The following is a 21,647-nucleotide window of genomic DNA, read 5'->3' as shown; positions in this document are numbered from 1 at the left end:
GGACATGTGTGGCGGAGTTGTGGGGGCAGGGGGAGGAGGGTGTGTGGGAGAGTTGTGGGGGAGTTGTGGGAGAGGGGGATGAGAGTGGTGGAGGGTTATTGCACTATTGTTTTCATTGTTAAATTTAATACACCCGCTGTGTCAAAAGCAAGACCTGAGTGGACATTCATCATTGTGCATGTGTCATTTATTCATATACAGTGCATAGTGTGCATGTACCCACACACCCAGTGGCATCTGTCAGAACATCATGTCATCCTCTGCAGCCATGTGTCTCGGTAATATTGTGCAATCACTGACTGACCCACAGCACGTCCCTCCTGTGCATCGGCACCGCAATGATGTGCAGCCACTTCTTAATCCCTTTCATTATCACCAGGTGGTAGTAGTTCAATGCCAAGGGGCAGGGGCACGTTGCGTCGGATACACATGTTGTGCAGCATAACACATGCCATGATGGTCTTGGCCACCTTCTCTTGCCTGTAGAGGAGGGCCCCACCTGACGGGCTAAGGCAGCGAAACCATGCCTTCAACAGGCCAAAGGTCTGGTCTATGACCACACGGGTAAGGGTGTGGGATCGATTGCAGTCCTCCTCATGCCTGTTCTGTGTGTTTCGGACAGGGGTGATGAGCCACGGCATCAAAGGATAGCCACTGTCACCTGCATGGGAGGCATGAAAAGCTATATGTTAGTCGATTGATGATGGACAGCTGGACTAGTCACACATGTCTGCAGATTATCGTTGGTCACATGTGCACATGTCCCTGGTTGTATGCACGCCATTTTTAGGCCCTCAATGTGTCCTGTGCCATGGAATAATGGTGTGGGTTGCATCTTCAAGATGATACACGGTATGCTCTGCCGTCTTGTAGCTCATGCATTGTGTACGCATACAGCTGTGTTTGTGTAAATTCAGTCATGTGTTGTGTTCTGTAGGATTTTCTGATGGGGAGCGTTGGCAGTAGGCTCTGCAATCTGAGGCATTCTGTGCTGATTTTTCCCATGGTGACATGCAGCATTCCTGTGGTTGATCCGGTATATCGGACACAACAGTGTGTGATGATCTTGGTTGCGTCGCTTTCCATCTGCACCTGTTTGTAGTGGTTATTGCTTGCGATTGTGGTAAACCACCTGCATGGTATGGAAGTCACCTTTTGTTTCAAGAATCTCCTGGCAGTCCGTGGTAGGGATATGTATTCCGTTGTGTGCCTGAGGAGGGCATCCAGCATTTGTTTCAGGATGTGAGTGAAGAAGGGTGGTGATATGCCATGCATGTACCCCACTGTGTGCTGGTAGGTGGCTGTGGAAAGGAAGTGGAGCACCAACACTACCTTCAGTGGAGGGGGGGTGGCGGTGCATATTTCAATGAGGCTGACAATCGTGTATCATGTCCACAATGGTGTTGATGGTGTCCTGGTCCAGACGGTACAGGGTGTGGTTGTGCTCCGGGGTTGGGTTGGAGGGACTGGCTCTGTTTGGGATTTGGGGCTGCATGCGTGGTTACGCTGGCTGCACTGGTGGGGCATGCTGAGCCTGTCTCACCCTCCTTCTCCTGCTACGTCTCCTCTGTGGTGCCTGCTGTTGGTGTTGTTGCTGGTGTTGCAATGCATGCATGTCCTCCAGCTGAAGTGTTGATGCTACTACTGGATTGCTCTTGGTGTGGAAAGGGGTGTGGTGTGTGGTTGTACTCCGCTTGGTCAGGCCCAGACTCCATTGCCTCTACCTGTGCTGATGATGTGCACCTGTGGCAGTTGGGAACACTGCACATTACATTTTACGGTTGGTCAGAGATGCCGGTATTTACGGCATGCCGGTATCCACTTTTAACGCCTTCATGATGCCGGTATTTGCATGGCCACTTCACTTGTGATCTCCTCCAGTTTACGGCATGCCGCTATTGCCAGTATGATGGCCCACATGCCCGCGCTCATGCCGTTATTAGAGGCATCGTTATTTACGGTGCTGCTAATAGCGGTTTGGCTGGTCGGAATAGCCCAGAGCGGTAAGCGATGCCGGTAATCCTTTACCGGCATCCTTTATCCCTTACCTCCAACCTCGGAATGACCCCCAATGTCTTATAGTAAGAGAGATGAAACAGTTGTAAATCCTAGGCAAAGGTTTACGGTTTAGAGGAACTGGTAAAATATTTTCCCAACAGTTACCAGGGTTACTAGAAATCACACTGTTGCACTTACATTCCCATGTAGGAAATGAATATGAAGACTTAAAAATCACAGGTAAGTACCATAAATACAAAATTTGGTCCAGAGCTCACTGAACACATAGGGTATCCTTAAGAAATGTCCAGGGGCAGGAAAATACCCGATAGATAAGTTTAGGAGAATTCCAGGTAAGTTCCCAGTTCCATTTGAATGAATGGGAGAAAGATAAAGGGCCATTCACTAAGTGGAGGTAAGTCTGTCTGACACCACAAGTGAAGATTCTGCATCGGGATGGCCACAGGAGGCCCAAAAAAGTGTTCAAGAGGCTGCAAGATGGCTTCAGAGGAAGAGGCAGCCGAACAGAATGACCCCCTAAAGAAGCATTTTAGAATCTCCGTAGAGACTCTCCTCCGGACCAAAGGAAAATCTAGGGGTGATTCTCTTGATTAAGCAACCACCAAAAGATATAAAAAGGTAGGTACACACATCAGTAGTTTCAGTGGCTCCAGCAGCACAAAACAGCCCATTGCACATTCCACAGGTGTGATTTGCAGGCTTTAACCCTGCAACAACAAATGCCCGGCAACCCAGAAGAAAAAAACTTTCCCGCAATGTCGGTTCTCAAGCTTTCATCTACGATTTCAGCGAGGATGGCCCAAAAGGGATGAGGGAACCTGTAGAAACAACTGGCTGCCCAGTGGTCCAGAAGGCAGACAGCTCAAAAGCAAACTGTGCCAGGATGGGGACAATGACTATGGCACATTTGGACATCCTAAAATGATGATGTTTCAAGCAGGCATTTGAGATCGCCACCAGCTTCTGCACTTTAGCCACAACCCACAGCCAATTGGTAGAATCTGGTGGTAAACGGCTGGTCATGGCAGTAAACGGTCCAGACAATATTGCTGGCATGGGGAGTTTGGAGGGAGGTGTGGGGGTTCCACCCAGCATGTGTGGAGAGACTGCAGGAAATGTCCGGATGCCTGGACTAGATCGCCTGAAGCAAAAAACACAGATTGAGATGTGCCCATATGCCCAGCAAGCCAGTAGGGCCAGAAAAGGGTAAAAAACATCAGTAATCACGAAATTCCTCTCAAGCAGGTCAGCAGACCTGCATCCTCCTTGACACAGAACAGGACACCAAGTGCAAAAGGTTACAGAACCCAGCCCAAATACCCTTGCACAAAGGGGCTGGCCCAAAGCCAACCAGCAATTCATTGAAAGGGGGTGAAAGCTATGGGTTAGATGACCAACTGGTTGGTCTGTAGAACTATCACTTAGTCTTTGCCATGCGAAAAGAAGTGTACGGGATAGTCCTGGGATCTAGACATGCAGTAGTTTTTACCCTTGGTGAAGCTAAAAATAAAGTATAGCCGTCCATAACCTACTTCCAGCAACCTGTGTCGGGTGATAAAATCACCCTCTAGCAAAAATAGGGAGCATGGGTGGCACCCCTGGCACTGGGCCTCTGAGGGGACCCAATACCATGTACCCTATATATATATAAGTTAAAAAAGGGACACAATGGAAGGAGGGACTTCAGAAGATGTCTGTCTGGCCACTATAAAGAGATCAAGGAACCAAAAAAGTAGTAAAAGGAGAAAAAAGCAAAACATTGAGTAGCCTGAAAAAGATGCAACTTGAACGACCATAAAGACTTAACCTGCCAATTTGTTTTACAGATGTTTGGGAAAGGACGGAGGCTTGACAAACCAGAAACAATACATCACTATGGTAAAAAGCATACTATGTTCTGTGGTAGGTCAGAAGGAGACGGACCCGTTTGTCATTTCAAGATTCTTTATTCAAATAAGAAAGGAAAAATGCCTTCTTATCCCTTAGTCTATGGGTTTCCATGCGTAACCAAACTAAGATGCTTGTCGTCTGTTGTGAAGTCCAAAAGTAAACAGTCTGCCCTCCGTCCGACTCCAAGCTATTCTGTCCCTATAACTAACAGAAAACAACAAAATACCAGGAGAATGACTCCTTTCTCCTAGATAGGCTTCTTCAGCTTTAGTATGCAATCCTGATATATTGCTTGGCCATCTCAGGAAGTAATTTGTTTAGTTCTTGTAGGGGACTTTTCCCAGTCCTAGTTTCCCCTGCTTGTTCCCTTGGCAGGTCTTACCTCCACAGCTTTGTTAGTTTTGGAAATCCTGGAAAAAGGTCTCTCTTCTGTGTCTTTAAAAGTCTGTCTTCCTGGTTCCATTAGAGACAGATTCCCCCTTTTTATGGTTCTTATTCTCTCAGTTGCTACAGTTCTTAAACTTTTTCTGCATAGGACAGTTGATATCATATTCCCTCTTCTGATTCACCCTCTTCCTCCTAGCTATTCTTATTGTAGACCCAATATTAATTCTCTTGGCCTGTTCTTACATCACCGAGATGATCAGGATGGGTTTCACACTTTTTTCTAATCTGACCACTCACTGGGACGAGTAGGCTGAGTCGTAGAGGGTTTCTTACTCTTCTTAACCTAGGACCATCTACTTGGACGAGTAGGCTGCACCTAGTTGGACGAGTATGCTGACTCCCAGAGTATTGTTTACTCTTCATAACCTCGGCTCACTCTCTGGGACAAGTAGACTAAGCCTCAGATTGTTGTGCCTCTTCTTAATTTTGGGCCACTGACTGAGAAACTTACAATAGTCTTTATTGCCATATTTCCTCCGGCCGTCCAGGTTAACTTGCTTTTCGAGGGTTGGCGTCACCGGGCCTGTTCGCAGGAGCGGGACTTCATACACTGTCAGAACAGCTTGGTTTCTCATTCCGTCTGCATCAGACTCTACTTTGCGGCACCATTACTTCAAGGCTACAGCGGTCTTGGTGTAGTTGTCAGACTCACCAGTCCACCCCTCGAGTATCACACCACCGCGCTTGCCTGCTTCTCCTTCTTGGGGTTTTCTTCCCGTCTGCACGCCAGTCTCAGACTATCGAGGCTTCTGGCCAACGCCTTCTGCCTTTCTCCCAACGGTGGATCTCGCAGTCTCCTGTTCCAGTCACAGCTTGAATAATTTGAAGCTCCCAAACTTTGTTTCTCTATCTCCCAAGAGAGATCCTTTTTCCCCTTTTAATTTCAGATAGCTGGGTCCTCCCCAGCGGAGGATCGCAGTTAATCCTTTGTTTGTTGAACACTCTTGGTTCAATCTTCTTCACCACAGTACTATTGGTCCTAGACCAGGGAGTAATCATTACTCCATCATTCTTCTTCATGTCGTTTGCAATATATTGTTCTTCAAGGGGAATCTTGAATTACAATAACACAATGGTTTTAGTGAATGGTGTCATTGTGGTGTCAAAGGGAAGGGTTTTAGGGTGCTCCTCTGGGGGAACGGGAGTCCCTGTCCCTCAGGGGGATGTCCCTCCCTGTGAGGTCCCATTTACCACCACTCCTAAAGATTATTGCAAAGCATGCTCACCTCCCTATCCTCACAAGGAAAGGCTTGCCCATGGGGAGAAGTGACTGAATACCGCAAATCGTCACAGTTCCTGTAGATATTTTTAAACATAACATGGAAATATGGGCCTCTTCTGTGATAAACCTTTTAAATGCAATGATTAAACAATGAACATCTGAAGTTGTGGGGCAAAGCTATTATATTACCCATTTTTTAAGAAAAGTGAAAGGTCTCGAACAAAGAACTATAGGCACATTCCTCTTTTAGACTTCTCTTTAAAAAGGAGTTTAGAAAGATTATTCCTAAAATTGAAAAGAAAAGTGGATTGATGAGCCTAAAATTAATCGCCAATCGAGTGCTTTTCTGGCAGCTCTAAACACACAGTCTTAATTTCAATCTCTATTTTTCGCAAAATAATTTTTTTAAATAAAGAAAGCATCATTGTTTGTGGCATTCATGGACTGGAGTACTGCATTGAACTCAGTCAATTGGTCAAATTGTGGTTAGTCTTAGAGGAGATGGGCATTCATAAAGATATACTTACCATACAAGTAACCATTCCTATGTCTAATTGTGCTGCTGAGAGATATGCCAAACGGTGCCTCTTAACAAGAGATTTTCCAGTGAAATGTGGTGTCAGACAGGGGTCCATAATGTAATATAAGTTGTCTTGTACAGTGCCTGCCTGCCACTATTGGTGGCCTCGATGCGCTTTGCCATGTCATTGAAAAGGGGGCGGGGGGGTGGCGTTCATTAGTCGGAGAGTGGGATAGGCAGATGCAAAACCTGTGGTGTCGATGTGTGCAGGTCGGAAGTACTTGGATTTCGAGTGTCAATCTGTTTCCATGGGTTTGGTGCAGCAAACATGAGAGTATGTTATCCATAGGGAAGAGCCCACGATCAGATGGACTACAGTGCTTTGGGTCTGGAAATCTTGTGTGCTGCATCACGTTTAGCTGTTTAGCTGACTTCTGCACAGAGAAAGTGCTGTTTAACTCTATGAAGCAAAAGGCCTCTGTTTTCTGGGGTTTGCACCAAAAGACCGAAAAAAGACAGAGTGCACAATTAGTGTGCATTTGGTCTGGTTGAAATTACTGAATCCCAAAATACCAAACAAGGGGAGCAAGGGTTAAGGGGGTTCCCCCACTTCCCTAGTTCATTACTCTGGGCTTAGAGGCCTTATGGGGTGTCCCCAGCATATATTACATGCATGGCGGAGGACAAACCACCCCACCCCCAAAACATCAAGTTACAAAATGTGAACACGTGTTGTTCACAATTTTGCAATTCGATCTTTTGGTACTCTATTTCTTAACGTACCTCCATTTTGTGAACTGCTATAGAGTGCAAGTGCTTGTGGCAATGTGCTGCGTTTTGTGATGGGTCAGTAGGACAAGGAATATTCTTTGTTAAAAGAAAAGTGAAAACTCCTAACTTTCCCCAAGACATTAGTGTCTGCATTTCTTCATGGTGAGGGCATATTTGCTTTATGGTGCAAGAAATGCATGTTTGACCTAGGACATTATAATGTCTGTGTTTCTTCATGGTGAGTGTGTATTTGCTTTGTGTCTATTGCATGCACCTATGTCAGCCTAACAGCAAGTTTGATTACTCTTGCCAGTTTCAGTTATATCAAGGTCCACATTGTCCTCTATTGATCTGGGATAAGGCTGGTACGGTTTCCCCTGCCTAACACAAACTAACTAGGGTGCTCATCAGTCGCCAGCGAGTTCAAAGGGAAGATCCATCCTTGGTCCAAAACTAATCTAGCCTGTCCCTGCCACTATCAAAACCAAATAAGGCACAGGAAAATGACTACCTTCTCGTGTGGTCTACTTTTCAGTAAATTCACTTTAGTAACGTGTTTGTAGGTAGCTCTTGGTAACTATTTTGATCTAGTCGCATAGTTCAGATATAAGGCTCTTCAATTTTTCTGCTGTGTCCTTCATTCCTTGTTCCCCCTTCCGATATTGTTGTCCTTTCTTTTCTTGTTCATTAAACTGGTAACTTTTTCTCTACTAGATGTACACTGTTTTCCCTGGCTGGAACAGACAGAACTGTTCCCATAACGATTCTCACTCTCCTTCACCAATTGCTGGTTACTGGGATGAGTATGAGGGTTCCAGTAACGATTTGCACTTGTCTCCACCTCTTTGGTCTTAAATGGGAAGAGTTTGAATGTTCCAGTAATGATTCTCGTCTTTATCTACTACTCTCTTTATTGGGACGAGTATCATTGTTAAAAGACCATATATAAATTAGGAAATAATCCAAGGGCCCACAGACAAAAAATATACATGCAAATGGCAGCTTACATTTAATTATGAGGAGAGTCAAATAAAGCATATGGAATAGGAACAGCGATCGGGAATGTAAAGGTAGGCTGGAAGACCCCAGTCTAAGCAGAACAGATAGGACAGGAAATCCTGCACCCAATAACGAAAATAGTCAAAGTAAACAGCAAAAGCACACTTTATTAATAATCCACATAACACAGGGTCAGCATTCAGACAAAATAGTTGTGATCTCTCGTTATTCTGAAGCATGGCAATGGTTTAAAAACAGAAAATATGCCATTGACGTTACATTACAATCTTGGTTACAAAAAGCTACAAGGTATGGGGATTGGTTAAGGGAACTGTCTATATATAGAAAAGTTATAGGTTACTCATCAAAGTGACTAGTCCCCTTTACTCCATACTGCATGGGCGTCCCTTCTGAGGGACGGGAGACAGAACCTTTTTCACCAGAAAAAACGTTCCCCTTTAAATTAGGAGGCGCGCGGGGGTGCAGCCCTGGGAGCATGCGCTGTCCTGACTCGACGCGTAGACAGTACATTAACATTGCCTAATGGCACCAGTACTATTAGGGGGGAGGATGATGGAACGTATGGAGGAAAGGGGACTAACGACGGTCACTAGGGTGAGTTACTTATAATTACTCATATGTCCCGTCCCGTTTCCTCCATACTGCATGGGCGATTACAACTGAGTATAGACCTAGTGTGGAGAGGAGACCCTCCTTAAGGAAACCGGTTTCTGAGAACGGCCGGTCCGAAAGCCGTATCTGATCTAGAGCCGGCGTCCAAACAGTAGTGCTTTTAGAAAGCCCAAGGGGTGGCTCATGTGGCCGCCCGGCTTATGACTTGCCAGGGGACATGCCGCTGGAATGTGATGGCCGTCGCCTTTGCTCTAACCGCATGGGCATGCATGTTGGCCGCCAGTGGCTTATGCTGTCCCTCGTAAGCTTCCTTGATGGCCGAGACCATCCAACGGGAGATGAGGCCTTGGAGGCCCGATACCCCTGTCTTGATCCGCCGAAGGTGACAAACATTGGTCCTATCCAAGTAGAATTTCAGGGCACGCCTGACATCGAGGCAGTGCAGAATTCTCTGTGCCTCGTCCTTAGGCTCAGCAAAAAACATAATCCGGATTATTTACTCGTGAAGATGGAATGCAGCATTCACCCGGGGTAGGAATGCTGGGTGTGTCCGCAGGACTACTTTATCCTTGTGAAATGTAGTATAGGGCTCTGAGGCGACCAGCACCTGAATTTTCCCGAGCCGAGGCTGACTAGCAAGGCCGTCTTGATGGTGACCAACCTGATGTCCGCGGACGCCATTGGTTCAAATGGTTTGTGCACCAGGGCCCCCAAAACTATGTTTAACTCCCACACAGGGTGTGGCCTCTTGATGGGCGGCTAGAGTCTGGCGAGTCCCGCCAAACGCTTCTTGACAATCGGGTTGGCAGAGGAGAACACCTCTGCTTCTCAGTTCCTCACGTGCGGCAAGTGTCTACCTGTATGCCCGAGTGGGCGAGGTGCACCGAGAAAGAGAGCACATCGTCCAATGAACATGCAATGGGGTTGATATCCTTAGAGTCTGCCCTGCGGCAGAACCTGGTCCACTTACTCTTATACTGGGTTCTGGTAGCCCTGCTCCTAGCCCACTGTATGATCTCTAGATTAGCATGAGAAAGGCTGAAGTGCGCTAGCGTGATCTGCTCAAGACCCACGCTGTGAGGGCTAGTTTCTGTGGCGCAGGGTGGATGACCCTGCCCCCCTGCTGCACCAGATGATGTGCTGGGCCCGTCAAAAGGCGAATGGGCGGTCTCTCAGAGAGACTGAGCAGCTCCGAGAAGCATGGTCTGGCTGGCCACCATTGAGCTATTAGAATGACGCAGAGGTGGCGAGACTCCTTGATCTTGCATATCACCCTGTGTATCAACGGTGTGCATGCTGTCATGTCGTTCGATTGAATCTGAAATGCGTCTCCCAGGAAGCTGGGGCCCTGTCCCTGCCAGGAGGTGAACTGCTGGCACTTCCTGTAGCTCCACGTGGCAAAAATATCCACCTGGGGGTGTCCCCATCTGCTGAAGATCTCCAGCAGCACAAGGTTGTTCAATCGCCACTCATACTTGTTTGTCCCTAGCCTGCTGAGCCTGTACGCTTCCAGGTTGGATTCCGCCGGAAGGTGGACTGCCGTGGGGTAGATATTGTTCTCCAGGGCCCACTTCCACATGCTGACAGCCAGCCTGCACAGTGGAGGGGACCGGGTACCTCCCTGCTTGTTGACATAGAACATGCTGGTTGAGTTGTCTGTCTGAATGGAGACGACCTTGCCCTCGATAACGGGAAGGAAAACTGAGCGCTAGACAGATGGCCTTCAGTTCAAGCCAATTGATATGGTACTCTTCCTCCTGCCTGGTCCAGGTGCCATGGACGCAGTGGTTGTCCAAGATGCCCTCCCCCCATCCTTCGACAGAGGAGTCTGTAGTGATGGTGACCTGTGGGGTAGGTTGCCGGAAAGGCTTTCCCATCCGCAGGTTGCAGTCCCTGGATCACCATGGGAGGTCCGGGTGAAAAGACCTCGTTAGGCACCTTGATTCTGCGAAGATGTGGGAAGTCGGGCAGTCAGAACTTTATTTCAGCAAAAGAGCCATAAAAGCACACACAAAAGTACAATAAATATCACAACTAAACAATTTGCATCATATAAAACAAACGTATCGGTACATATGCCACTTCCCTCTATTCCCAATTCATTCAGTCTGAAAAAATTCTGAATAAAAAATTTAAGCATGCAGTGCACATTCATAGAAAATTGGAACAAGTAAACCAAAATCTACAGATATCACTATTTTAGATTAGCTCCGGTTTAGTAAAAAAACCTCTATTACATCCAAAAATGCAAGCATATTACATAGAAGAGTGGTCCGATTAGATTTAGATAATGACAGCTGCGTACCGGCAGACTAAAAATATGCAAGCTTATTTAAGGTTAAAAATGTAACAAGGCAAATCGTACTGCAACTGTTTAATTACCTTCGCTATATAAAGCCATACTCTGAAGAAATGTGCTTACTCTGAACACTATTCTTATGTTTGTGGTTACATTTTATTTACAGAGATGCCCATGCAACACTGTGAATATCTGCCTCACAAAACAATGGCAACAGAAATAAACAACGTAAGGCACTTTATCCACTGCAAAAAATGCTGCACTGTTTCCGTACATAATCCAAACACTGGACAAAAATTGTCATGACAAATTTTCCAGCAAACTAGTTAGATTTGCTACATTGAGAGTCTAGAGCGAAGAAGGGAATGGTGGTTGGATCACTGCAAGACTCGAACCCAGAACCTGTCTTACATAGCAGATACTCCTGGCCTGTATGCAAGAGTTTACATGCATCCATGAGTTTATTCTGGGAAAGCAAAGAAGGTGCATGTTTTACCACAGACTTACTGGAATTGCTAATAGCTGCTGGATTGTCCCAAAGGGTGTTTAACCTAAACACGGAAAGAATTCTCTTGAAGTGGGCCATCCAGGGCATCGATTATCTGCCCTACAAACTCATGACATGTGCCGATGATTCTCTATAAATTTAAAGATCAGGCGACCCCCAAAGTCTGACCCCAATATAAAATCGGTTTCAAGCACAACTCCACCACAATTGGTTGTGCTTGTGATTGTTTGAATGTCATGTTCAATATGAATGGAAGCATTAGGGCAACTAGGGTCGCAAGAGAATTTGTTTGAGGAATTGGTATTCGGCTTCTGTAACCTTTCTGTGGTTTGCATAGCCCCAAATAGCTGCTCCATACAGAGCTGCGGCCTTCGCTTGGGCTCTATAATTCTAGAGCTGGCAAGATGGCACCTTTGCCATGATTGTTGAAGGATTTTTTAATCGCACCACAGTATGTAAAAAGATTGGAACACGATTCCCCTACTTGTTCAGACCAGCAACTGTTGTCGTTAAATCGAACTCCTAAATAATCGTAAGTTTACTTGCTCCAACGTTTTGCCATTCACGCTAATGTTGGTTTAATTGGGTTTTAAAAACGTAGGTCTGAAAACCAAGGACTTTCGCAAGCTCCAATCCGTTGCACGTCTTTATAAATTACTCCAGAGTGGCTCACAGGCCCATTGGCCATGTTGCCAGGATCACTGCGCCATCTGTGAAAAATAGCACAGGTAGAGAGAGTCATTCCCCAGCTTAGGTGGCTCATTGTTCTGAAGTATCCCACCCTGTATTTGTTGAAATTTTAGCTAATATGAATCCAAGTGTTTACTTTTCTAACCACAAGGGACTTGGTTGATCCAATCCTTAAGGAGGTTTTAACTCATTACTAGTTGGCACCCGTCATTCAAAGGCAGTTTGTTTTTCAATTAATCTACGAGAAGTATGTCTTGCGCCTTGGGAATCCTTATCTTCCGTTTTCTTCTGGACTGTTCAAGCCCTCCCTTAATTCTTCCAAAACCTTGGAGGGGCTTCGCAGCCACTGCCGGAGCCCTGCACGAATCTATACTTCAGTGGATTCACCAGTTTGAGTTTGGATTAAAATTGGAGTCCTCTATTCATTTCAATGCGTGTTACGACTTCTGTTTTACAAAGATGACGCCTTTTCACTGTTGCGTTTCTATGTTGGGAACTATCAACGGATATCATTTATGTTGCGCTTCAGTGCATACATTGCTTGTGTTATATTCTTGGTGCTTTTATGGTGCAAGAAATGCACGTTTGACTTAGGACATTAGTATCTGCGTTTCTTCATGGCGAGTGTGTATTTGCTTTGTTTCTATTGCATGCACGTATGTCAGTCCAACAGCAAGTTTGATTACTCTTGCCATCTTCAGTTACATCAAGGTCCACATTGTCCTGTATTGATCTGGGATAAGGCTGGTACCATCGCCTTAGTGCATGGAGTTTCTCTCATTAACGAAATTGTGGCAGGGGAGGGTCAATTGCCATTAATGACTTACTCGTATGTCTCTCAACAGGACCATATTAGTGCAAAAAACTATCAAAAGCCATAGCCGGGGGACAGTTGTGAACTAAATTGCATGGATATGCAACAATATCGCCAGTTCTCATAACTATCCCTAACCGTAGAACCCTCTGCGATTCCGGGGGCTGCGTGTGCACTAAGAGAAAGAGAAACCAAAAACCAAACCTAAATAGAGCACAGAAAGTAGAAGTTAAATAGTTAAATCTTCTATTATTTATAGGGTTTGGGTCTATTTGACCTAAAACATTTGACCGAATATGACTTTTTTTTTCGGTCTAAAATGCAGGGGGAGACCCCCCACAATTCCCCCCACTTCCCCTCAACCTAATCTATACCTTTAACACCCATATATATATATATATATAGATTTAATTAAATTTGACCGAAAAAAGGTCAAAAATATTCAATCAAATGTTTTAGGTCCAATGTTTTTAGGTCAATTATGCGAATACCATTTATAGATCAGACTTCACAGTACAACATACAAAAGTATGGTTACATAAATGATGGTAGGTAGCAAAAATTAGGCGTCATTTGAAAAAACAAACATACACAAACCCAACATAATAATCTATTATTAATTATGTTCCTGGGAGGACATATTCCACAATGACCGAAAATAAAAACAAAAGGGAGGCATGCCACAGTAAGAGGAAAACAGTCCCTTCTAACCACCATCGGCGGACAGCGTACCATAGCGTGGACAATTAAACAAAACAAAAGAGCCAGGGGTGCACAAATCGACCTGAAGATACGCTAGCTAAAGTACTCTAAAGTGAGTAACACAAATTAAATAAATAAACAAGTTCATCACTGATTTAGCAGAAAGTAAAATGCATTCAAAAATGTTGGAAACTCAAAAATTGTGTTCCAAAAAGTGAAATAAACACTTGAAGTGTTGATATAATGTAGCTATGTGTTTATTACGTAGAAGATGATATGCAGCAAACATGAGACCTGCCAAAAAAAAAAAAAAAAAAAAAACGCCCACAGACCCAAAACGAATCCATTATTAATTATGTTGCTAAAGAGAACAGTCCTTTCCAACCAACATCGGCGGACAACGCACCATAGAGTGCAGGGCAATGAAACAAGGAGCCAAAGGGGCCTCGAGCAGCCTGAAACTGTGTTGCCTAAAATCGTGTAAACTAAAAATGAGGAGAAACATGAAAAAGTTAAAGGCATGGTCTAGTAAAAAATGTCATTTAAAAAATAGATGGGCAACATAAAAAAAATACTAGCATTCTCTTTTTTAAAACTTCCTATGTAAAATTTTGAGCTATTCAAGCTCAAAATTCGCAAAAGCAAGCACATTGGCGCATCCATTTTGTGAAATGGATGCCCTCCTGTGCTGGCTTTTGCGGCACTAATGAAGGAAAAGCCAGCCAGCTGTAGTAAACAAAAGCTACCGCTGGGTGGCTTTCCCTTCATTAGTGGTGTACGCGGAGGACGGGGACCGGAGACCAGAGCAGGAAAGCTGCAGCTGAATCTCAGTAAGTGCTATTTATTTTATTTTTTAAAATGAGCACTAGCTGGGGTTTTTTTTCTAAGTTTTCCGGGCTGGAGGAGCCCGGAAAACTTAGAAATAAAACTGCAGCTTTAAAAACGTTGTATTTATGTTTGCAGTCGCTTTTGAAGCGACCGCAAACATAAATACAACGTTATTGTGTTGGAAAACGCTGCGGTTTTTCAATCCAAGTTTCTCAGGCTCGGAGGCTGAGAAACTCGGAAAGAAAAACCGCAGCGTTTTCGAACACAACCGCGTTGTGTTTCTGCCTGAATCTACTTTCCCATTTGGGGCTCTCGGGCTCCCCGTGGGGAAAATGCGAAACAATGCGGCATTGCGGAAAACAACCGCGTTGTTTCTGCCTGAATCTGCTTTCCCATTTGGCACCTCGGGCTCCCCACAGGGAGCCCGAGAGCCCCAAATGGGAAATCAGATTCAGGCAGAAACAACGCAGCATTTAGCATTTCCCATTTGGGGCTCTCCCAAATGGGAAATCAGCTGTAGGCACAAACACTCCGCGTTGTGTTTCTGCCTGCTGTGGCTTTCACTTTGGGTCTCCAGTGCTTCGCTGGGAGCACCGGAGACCCAAAGTGATAGTCACAGCAGGCAGAAACACAATGCGGTTGTGTTGGAAAACGCTGCGGTTTTTCTTTCTGAGTTTCTCAGGCTCCTCCGAGCCGGAGGAGCCTGAGAAACTTGGAAAGAAAAACCGCAGCGTTTTCCAACACAATAACACAATAACATTTTATTTATGTTTGCGGTCGCTTCAAAAGCATTACATACAATTATGTACATACATTAAAGCTGCGGTTTTATTTCTAAGTTTTCCGGGCTCCTCCAGCCCGGAAAACTTAGAAAAAAAACCACAGCTAGTGCTTATTTTTTTTTTTTTAAATAAATAGCACTTACCGAGATTCAGCTGCAGCTTTCCTGCTCTGGTCTCCGGTCCCAGTCCTCCGCGTACAGCACTAACGAAGGGAAAGCCACCCAGCGGTAGCTTTTGTTTACTACAGCTGGCTGGCTTTTCCTTCATTAGTGCCACAAAAGCAAAAGCCAGCACGGGAGGGCATCCATTTCACAAAATGGATGCGCCCATGTGCTTGCTTTTGCGAATTTTGAGCTTGAATAGCTCAAAATTTTACATAGGAAGTTTTAAAAAAGAGAATGCTAGTATTTTTTTTTATGTTGCCTATCTATTTTTTAAATAACATTTTTTACTAGACCATGCCTTTAATCACCGTTTTAGGAAAAAGTAAAACAAAACAGTTTTATGACAGATTGTAAAAGTTATTCAACAGATTTCTTACCTTATCCCAGGAACCTCCAAGAAGTAGCACTTGCCTGGTGGCCATTTTCTCATCTGCATATTAGCTATGTTTCAGGGCATGAAGTGATCAGTAGAAACATCCTTACAACAATCCAAGCAGGATTGTCAGACCTCAAGATTCTAGTCTGGAACATTGCAGGTCTAAATAGAAAGTTGCAGGACATTGCTTGGTGGGTTTTTATTAAAGATTACCAAATTAGCCTATTTCAGGAGACCTGGTTGAGTCAATCCATTTACATCGCGTCTTGTGTATTATGCACCGCTATCAGACTTTGCAAAAACAGTGGGTCTGGCAGTCTATAGCTATCAATTTGGGTTGGGATATTAAAACAATATGGGTAATTAAATGCAAATGTCCTCTCCATGATGATATAAACTATGAGGAATAACCCACACTTTTGGTCTGGTCAATTTCTATAATAACAAAACTGGCAATGGGTCAGCAGTTTTACTCAAGTAACAAACAATGCAGAAAGATAAGGACCACAAAGGATACAATTTATCTGTAATTGGGGGGAAAATGTAATCGTAGGTTAGATATGGGCAAGGATTTAATCTTTGATAAACAAGGAAGAATTGGCTCCGTTCTAAAACCCATGTTTGGTCGATTCTGTAAGCAATAATGATGCCCTTGTATTCTGGGCTACATTAATGAAAACTGGTTACAAAGCCATCAATGGCAGATCCCCTTCAGATACACAGGGAATTACACTTTCGATAATGGCAGATTCTGCAGTATTAACTATGTACAGATTCCCATGAAGCAGTGGGGCAGTACACATGGTTTATAAATATTAAGGAGGTGTGGGAATTACCACAATTCCTGTTCACTTACATGGGCTTATGGCGGCCATGCGATTGATACAGAGTGCATGTATGCACCACTCCTGACAAGGCAAGAAAGGAAAACTGTTGAAATGGAAAGGCAATAGGTAGACATTCAAAGTTTCTATTCACGGAGGGCTACATTATGGCTGTTGCTGCAATGCCAAATGGAGGTGGAAAAAGGGAAGGTCCCTGTGGCAGTTCGCCTGGATTCGAATTTGGCTACACCTAATTTGAACTCTGGGTCTGAGATCCATGAGAAATGTAAGGTGGAAGGCAGGGATGTAGCCTACCAGTGGGGGGGGGGGGGGGGGGGGGGGGGGGTGGGGTGGGGTTGGAATGCGAATTCAGAGTCAAGAGACCTCCAGAATTCAGGCTCCACAGAGACAAAGATCCCATGGCCGACAAATGTATTAAGGATCAAACAGAACCCTGCCCCATTGAATTAGTAGAAACCGGGGCAGAACTGGCTTTGTCTTGAGCAGACTACAAGCTCACCTGAAAAGTAATTCCCGATATTTACACATAAAAGGGAAACAAAGAACTGGTAGAGTACAAGCTACTGGTCGCCCAAATCGAGAACTACACCAGATTTGTGGTGACAAACCACGAGTTACAATATTCAAAAGGGGCAATAGTGATGACCCAAAAAATAAATCGACCTACTGCCCTGCTGGATGCTATTGGTAAGGTCTTCAGTTCATTGTTTCTGACCAGGTTAAATGAGTCGTCTGCAAATGAAGGTCATAATGATGTATTTCAAACTGTGTTTGTGCGTGGTGTGGGAACAGGCTTCAACATCATGTTTTGAAATATACTCAAAGGCTGGGCCTTGGAAAGTAAATCAAAAGACTTTCCCGGCCTTTGTGGACCATGTCCAGGCATTTGACCGGGTGGGTAGGCTCCGGCTGCAGGGAAAGCCAACTCAATCTAACTATCCTTGGTCTTCATTGGATCCATTGTAATCTCTTCACACAGGTACAAGCTTTAGGATAGGATTGAATACTGGGGGCTCCTATCACAAGTTATACACACCTTACAGGGCCTCAAGCAGGGCTGGCCGCTGGCACCAGCGCTCTTGAACCCTTTTATTGTCTGACATGGGAACACAGAAAGCCCGGCGAAAAGTCCCCTCCAACCCCCAGACTAGGAGGCAGACCACTTAGCTGGCTCCCGTATGCAGACAATCTTAGATCAAACAGTGGCCGGGTTACAGCGGCAGATAAAAAACTGTAGGAGTGCGTCAGGGAGAATGATTTGATCATAAACATACCAAAAACTAAGATTTAAATTTAAGATGAAACGAGGAAAAGGTGGTCATCCAGATTGGGTTTGCAAGGGGGGACCAAGTGAGATCCTTCAAATATCTGGGAGTCTCTGAATACGAGCATGACAGCGGCACTGACTGAAAGAATTCTGCTAAGTAAGGCCTTCATGTTAGCTAATCAGGCGTGAAAAATGTACAGGAAATTTGGCTGGTTTTCACTGCTGCCAGCATTTGTGTTTTGTATGTTGATAGTAACTGTAATATTGACATATGGGGCTGAATCCGTACTCTTCATACCCGAGAAGTTGTGGTCTGTGAAGGAGGACTGTTTTGGAAACTGGTTCTGTGGGTCCCGAGTACTATACCAATACAGGTTTAAAGACAATAGTTGGGATTGGTCTCATTAAGGGCACTTGTAAAATGGAAGAAGTGATCCTTTTATAGGGAATGCATTCTTGAAGTCCCGCCAACGATTTCTGAGATTTTGAAAGCAGAGATGGAGTAGGGAAGTGAGAAGGCCTTAAGGAATTGGGTTTTATCTGGTTGTTAGCTGTTGGGAACATTGCAGTTTTGGAGGAGGACCTAAACACCAACCCAAATAGGGTTATAAATAAATCATGGGAAATTGATTGGATTAGAACTATAGCGACAAACTATATGTTGTTTTACCATGTACGCCATGAAATACGGGCCGTTGGTTCAACTTTGAGATACCGTATTAAGTTCCCAAACCGCTACTACAGAGGGCAGTTCATGAGAATTCACCTGAACCTCCTCCCCACAAAAGAGATCATGACTAAGACAACGAGAAGGACCAAGGGACCTGCAATGTTGTTACTGTACGAAGGAGGACTCAGTAGAAACGCTACATCAAACACGGTTATTGCACTGGTTTGACTAATGAAAGAAAACAGCACTTTAAACCTACCTGCAAATAACTAGCACTTTATCGCCAGAGGAATGGTGGATGGTTTTAAGTGGGGACATTTTTAGGTAGTGCACTGTAACAATGTTTTTAGGGAAGACCAATTTATTTTGTTGCTGTGATGGGATATTATTCTATGTGAGGTTTTAAAGATGGAAATTTAGAGTATGTAATTTGCTCAATGGTTATGAACCAAAAAGCAATAATAAAAAATTAAAATAGGGAGACGTTGCTACATAACAAGGTGGTTACTGCAAATAAAGAAGTTCTCGTGGCTGGTTTAGACATTAAACACTATATCTATGGAGATCGTAGGTGGCTTTACTCTTTTTACAGCCAACCGCAAAACAATCTTTAGTATTGCCAAGACAGACGGGAGAAGCCATTCTGTGAGGAACACAATTTATCTTTCTGGTTGCTATAAGGTCCAGAAAAGGGGGTGGGGTGTCTTCTTGAAGCCCTTGAAGCAGCCTGTCTGAGTACTAGCACAATGCACAATTAGGCAGAGGTGGCTGGACTACAGAATTGAACTAGTCAAAAGAAAGGCAGACATTGCTTGGATAAACTGGGATGCCTTAAGTGAGGCAACCAACCTCTCCGACAACAAATCTTTCTCAAGGATAATAGCCAGGAATTTAAATAGGCTTGACCTAGGTTTGCAAGCAGTCCCACATGCCCATGTGTCCAAAAAGGATTGGATCAAACATGTTCACACCTTATATAACCACAGTAATAACAGCAAGGAGATGATGGCGGCTGCTTCATTGGGCAAGGGGACTAACTCCCATCTCAGTTAGGAAAGTAGAATATGTGATTGAGAAGCAGAAATCTATTAGAGCATCCAGAATTCAGGGGGTATTAAATGATTTTCAGAATGAATTTTACTGGGCGGTACATCCAAGCTTTTTTGGGGGCATTACATTTAGTAGATTAGAGAAATAGTTAACAACGGAACATGACATTTTGTCAGGTGCAACTAGCCTTCAGGGCGGGCACAAGCACTATAAATCAGTGTCTACATTTCTATTTGACTGGCCTAATATGTTATTGGTTTGAGGTCTCGGGTCTCAGTGGCCTTTACGGACACGTTCGGCTTTTGACTACATGGCCAGGAGCCTCCTTTGGCAAACCCTTAGCGAAACGGGAGTTCTGAAACCCTTCAAACAAATGTTGCAAGCTTGCCATGAAAATTCACAGGTCCCCATTCAATATGGTTAAGTGGGTGAGCCAAGCGACTATTGAGATGGGGAATAGGGTTGGCCAGGGGTGCGCACTTGTACCCCTTCTGTTTAACCACTATGTTAATTCCATGGGTGCTTTTGGAAGTGTTAGGGGATGAAGGGCCTCAGTGGAAGCAGGCTGCTCCCGGTTTAAAGTTATGTGGACGATACCGTATTGTTGGCCAGGACTCCCAATTCTTTGCACTTACTAGTCAATAAGCATGGCGAATACATGTTGTAGCGAGGTCTCAAGGTAAATGAATCTTTTATAATGCGTTCAATACCAGAGACCAGTCTTAGAACCGGGATTTGAACCTGCGTTGTTCAGAGTTGTCTTGCTTCTAAGACAAACACGTTGACACTGAGCTATCCTTCCAGCCATGTGGCAAAGGGCTATGTAATGTGTTTTACCAGCAAGAAGATGAGGATTATGTGCATATACCTTTCAGACCATCGACGTGACCATTTTGACTATCTAGTGACACAATCTAATGAGTGGCTAACAAGGAAGGCGTACACTAAAAAACAAGGGACAAAGATGCAACAGATTATAGGTGGTCTTTTTAGATTTGTTAGAATACTGCAGCAGCACTCAGTGGAGCAAATGTTGATATATAGGGGCAAGGAAATTGCTCCCGAGGCTTAAAGGAGTGAGGTGTGCGGTTCCGGGAACCTATAAACTTTGCAAAGAGCAGAGAACTACTTCCTTGCATGCCTTGTCCCTCTCATTACATCAATGTATACCACTCATTTGGAGACAGGCGCAAACCACCTTATCTGAGCCCTTTTTATTTTGGCACACAATGTGGTCTAGCGAGGATGGGGAGCAGACTAAAAAGTTGGTTAGGAATTTATTATCTCTGGGAAGTTGTCACAAAATATAGTGGTTGCAACATATTAATAAGACTGCAGAAAGTGGGGTTGGGGACCCATTTTGAGAATCCTGATAGTATTGTTAAAATATCTAAGCACGTTCTTAAATTGAAATGTATTAGAGCAGACCAAGGAAGAAGTTAATTACCAGAAGATCTCTGTAATGCTGCATTTACCCCTCTTCCCATCAGGACGAGCCGCTGGGTATTGCTCGGCAGTTACCAATTCCTGCCTCTGGGTCTTACGGACTAAAGTCTGATTAAATGTTCTCCCCCTTAAAACAATTGCATGTAAATGGTCTAGAACTGAAGCAGAGCAATTTGCGACAATGGAGATCGGTCTCACCCTAAGTTACCAGGGGAATCCAGACGTGGATCCCTTGCTCACTGTTCGCAGAGAGACACAGCTCCACCTCACTGATGATGCCCAACAAGGCTGAAATACGTGTATGGGGTTGCTGTTGGTACACTTGTTCAGAGAAGAATTGCCTAGCATTTCAGTGCTGGACTGCCCCTGGGCAGGACAAAGACTGATATGCAGGGATATTTCCCCTCTGTGAAAGGGACAGTGAGCTAAAGACTTGGTTGAGACTCTCCCAGGGGCTATCCACCCAAGAACAGGTCAATGGGCCGTGTTGGTGCTGGTAGAGAGACTCCCAGAACCCCCTTTGTTTTACAATTTTAGGAAGCAAAGTAAGATCCTTCCCAATGGTTGTATTTTTCTTTAAATCAAGTTATGTTGGAGTTTTTCTACTGTCTGAAATCACCACTTTGGTGGTCACACTGACTACGATTGTCTGAGGGTTGGAACACTGTGTCCCTACCAGGCTTTTCATGTCCGATCTGTGAAAAA

This window comes from Ambystoma mexicanum, chromosome 6q (assembly GCF_040938575.1).
Source record: "Ambystoma mexicanum isolate Mex_15411 chromosome 6q, UKY_AmexF1_1, whole genome shotgun sequence".
NCBI lineage: Eukaryota > Metazoa > Chordata > Amphibia > Caudata > Ambystomatidae > Ambystoma > Ambystoma mexicanum.
The sequence above is the reverse complement of the archived record's forward strand: the minus strand, read 5'-3'. Positions refer to the sequence as shown.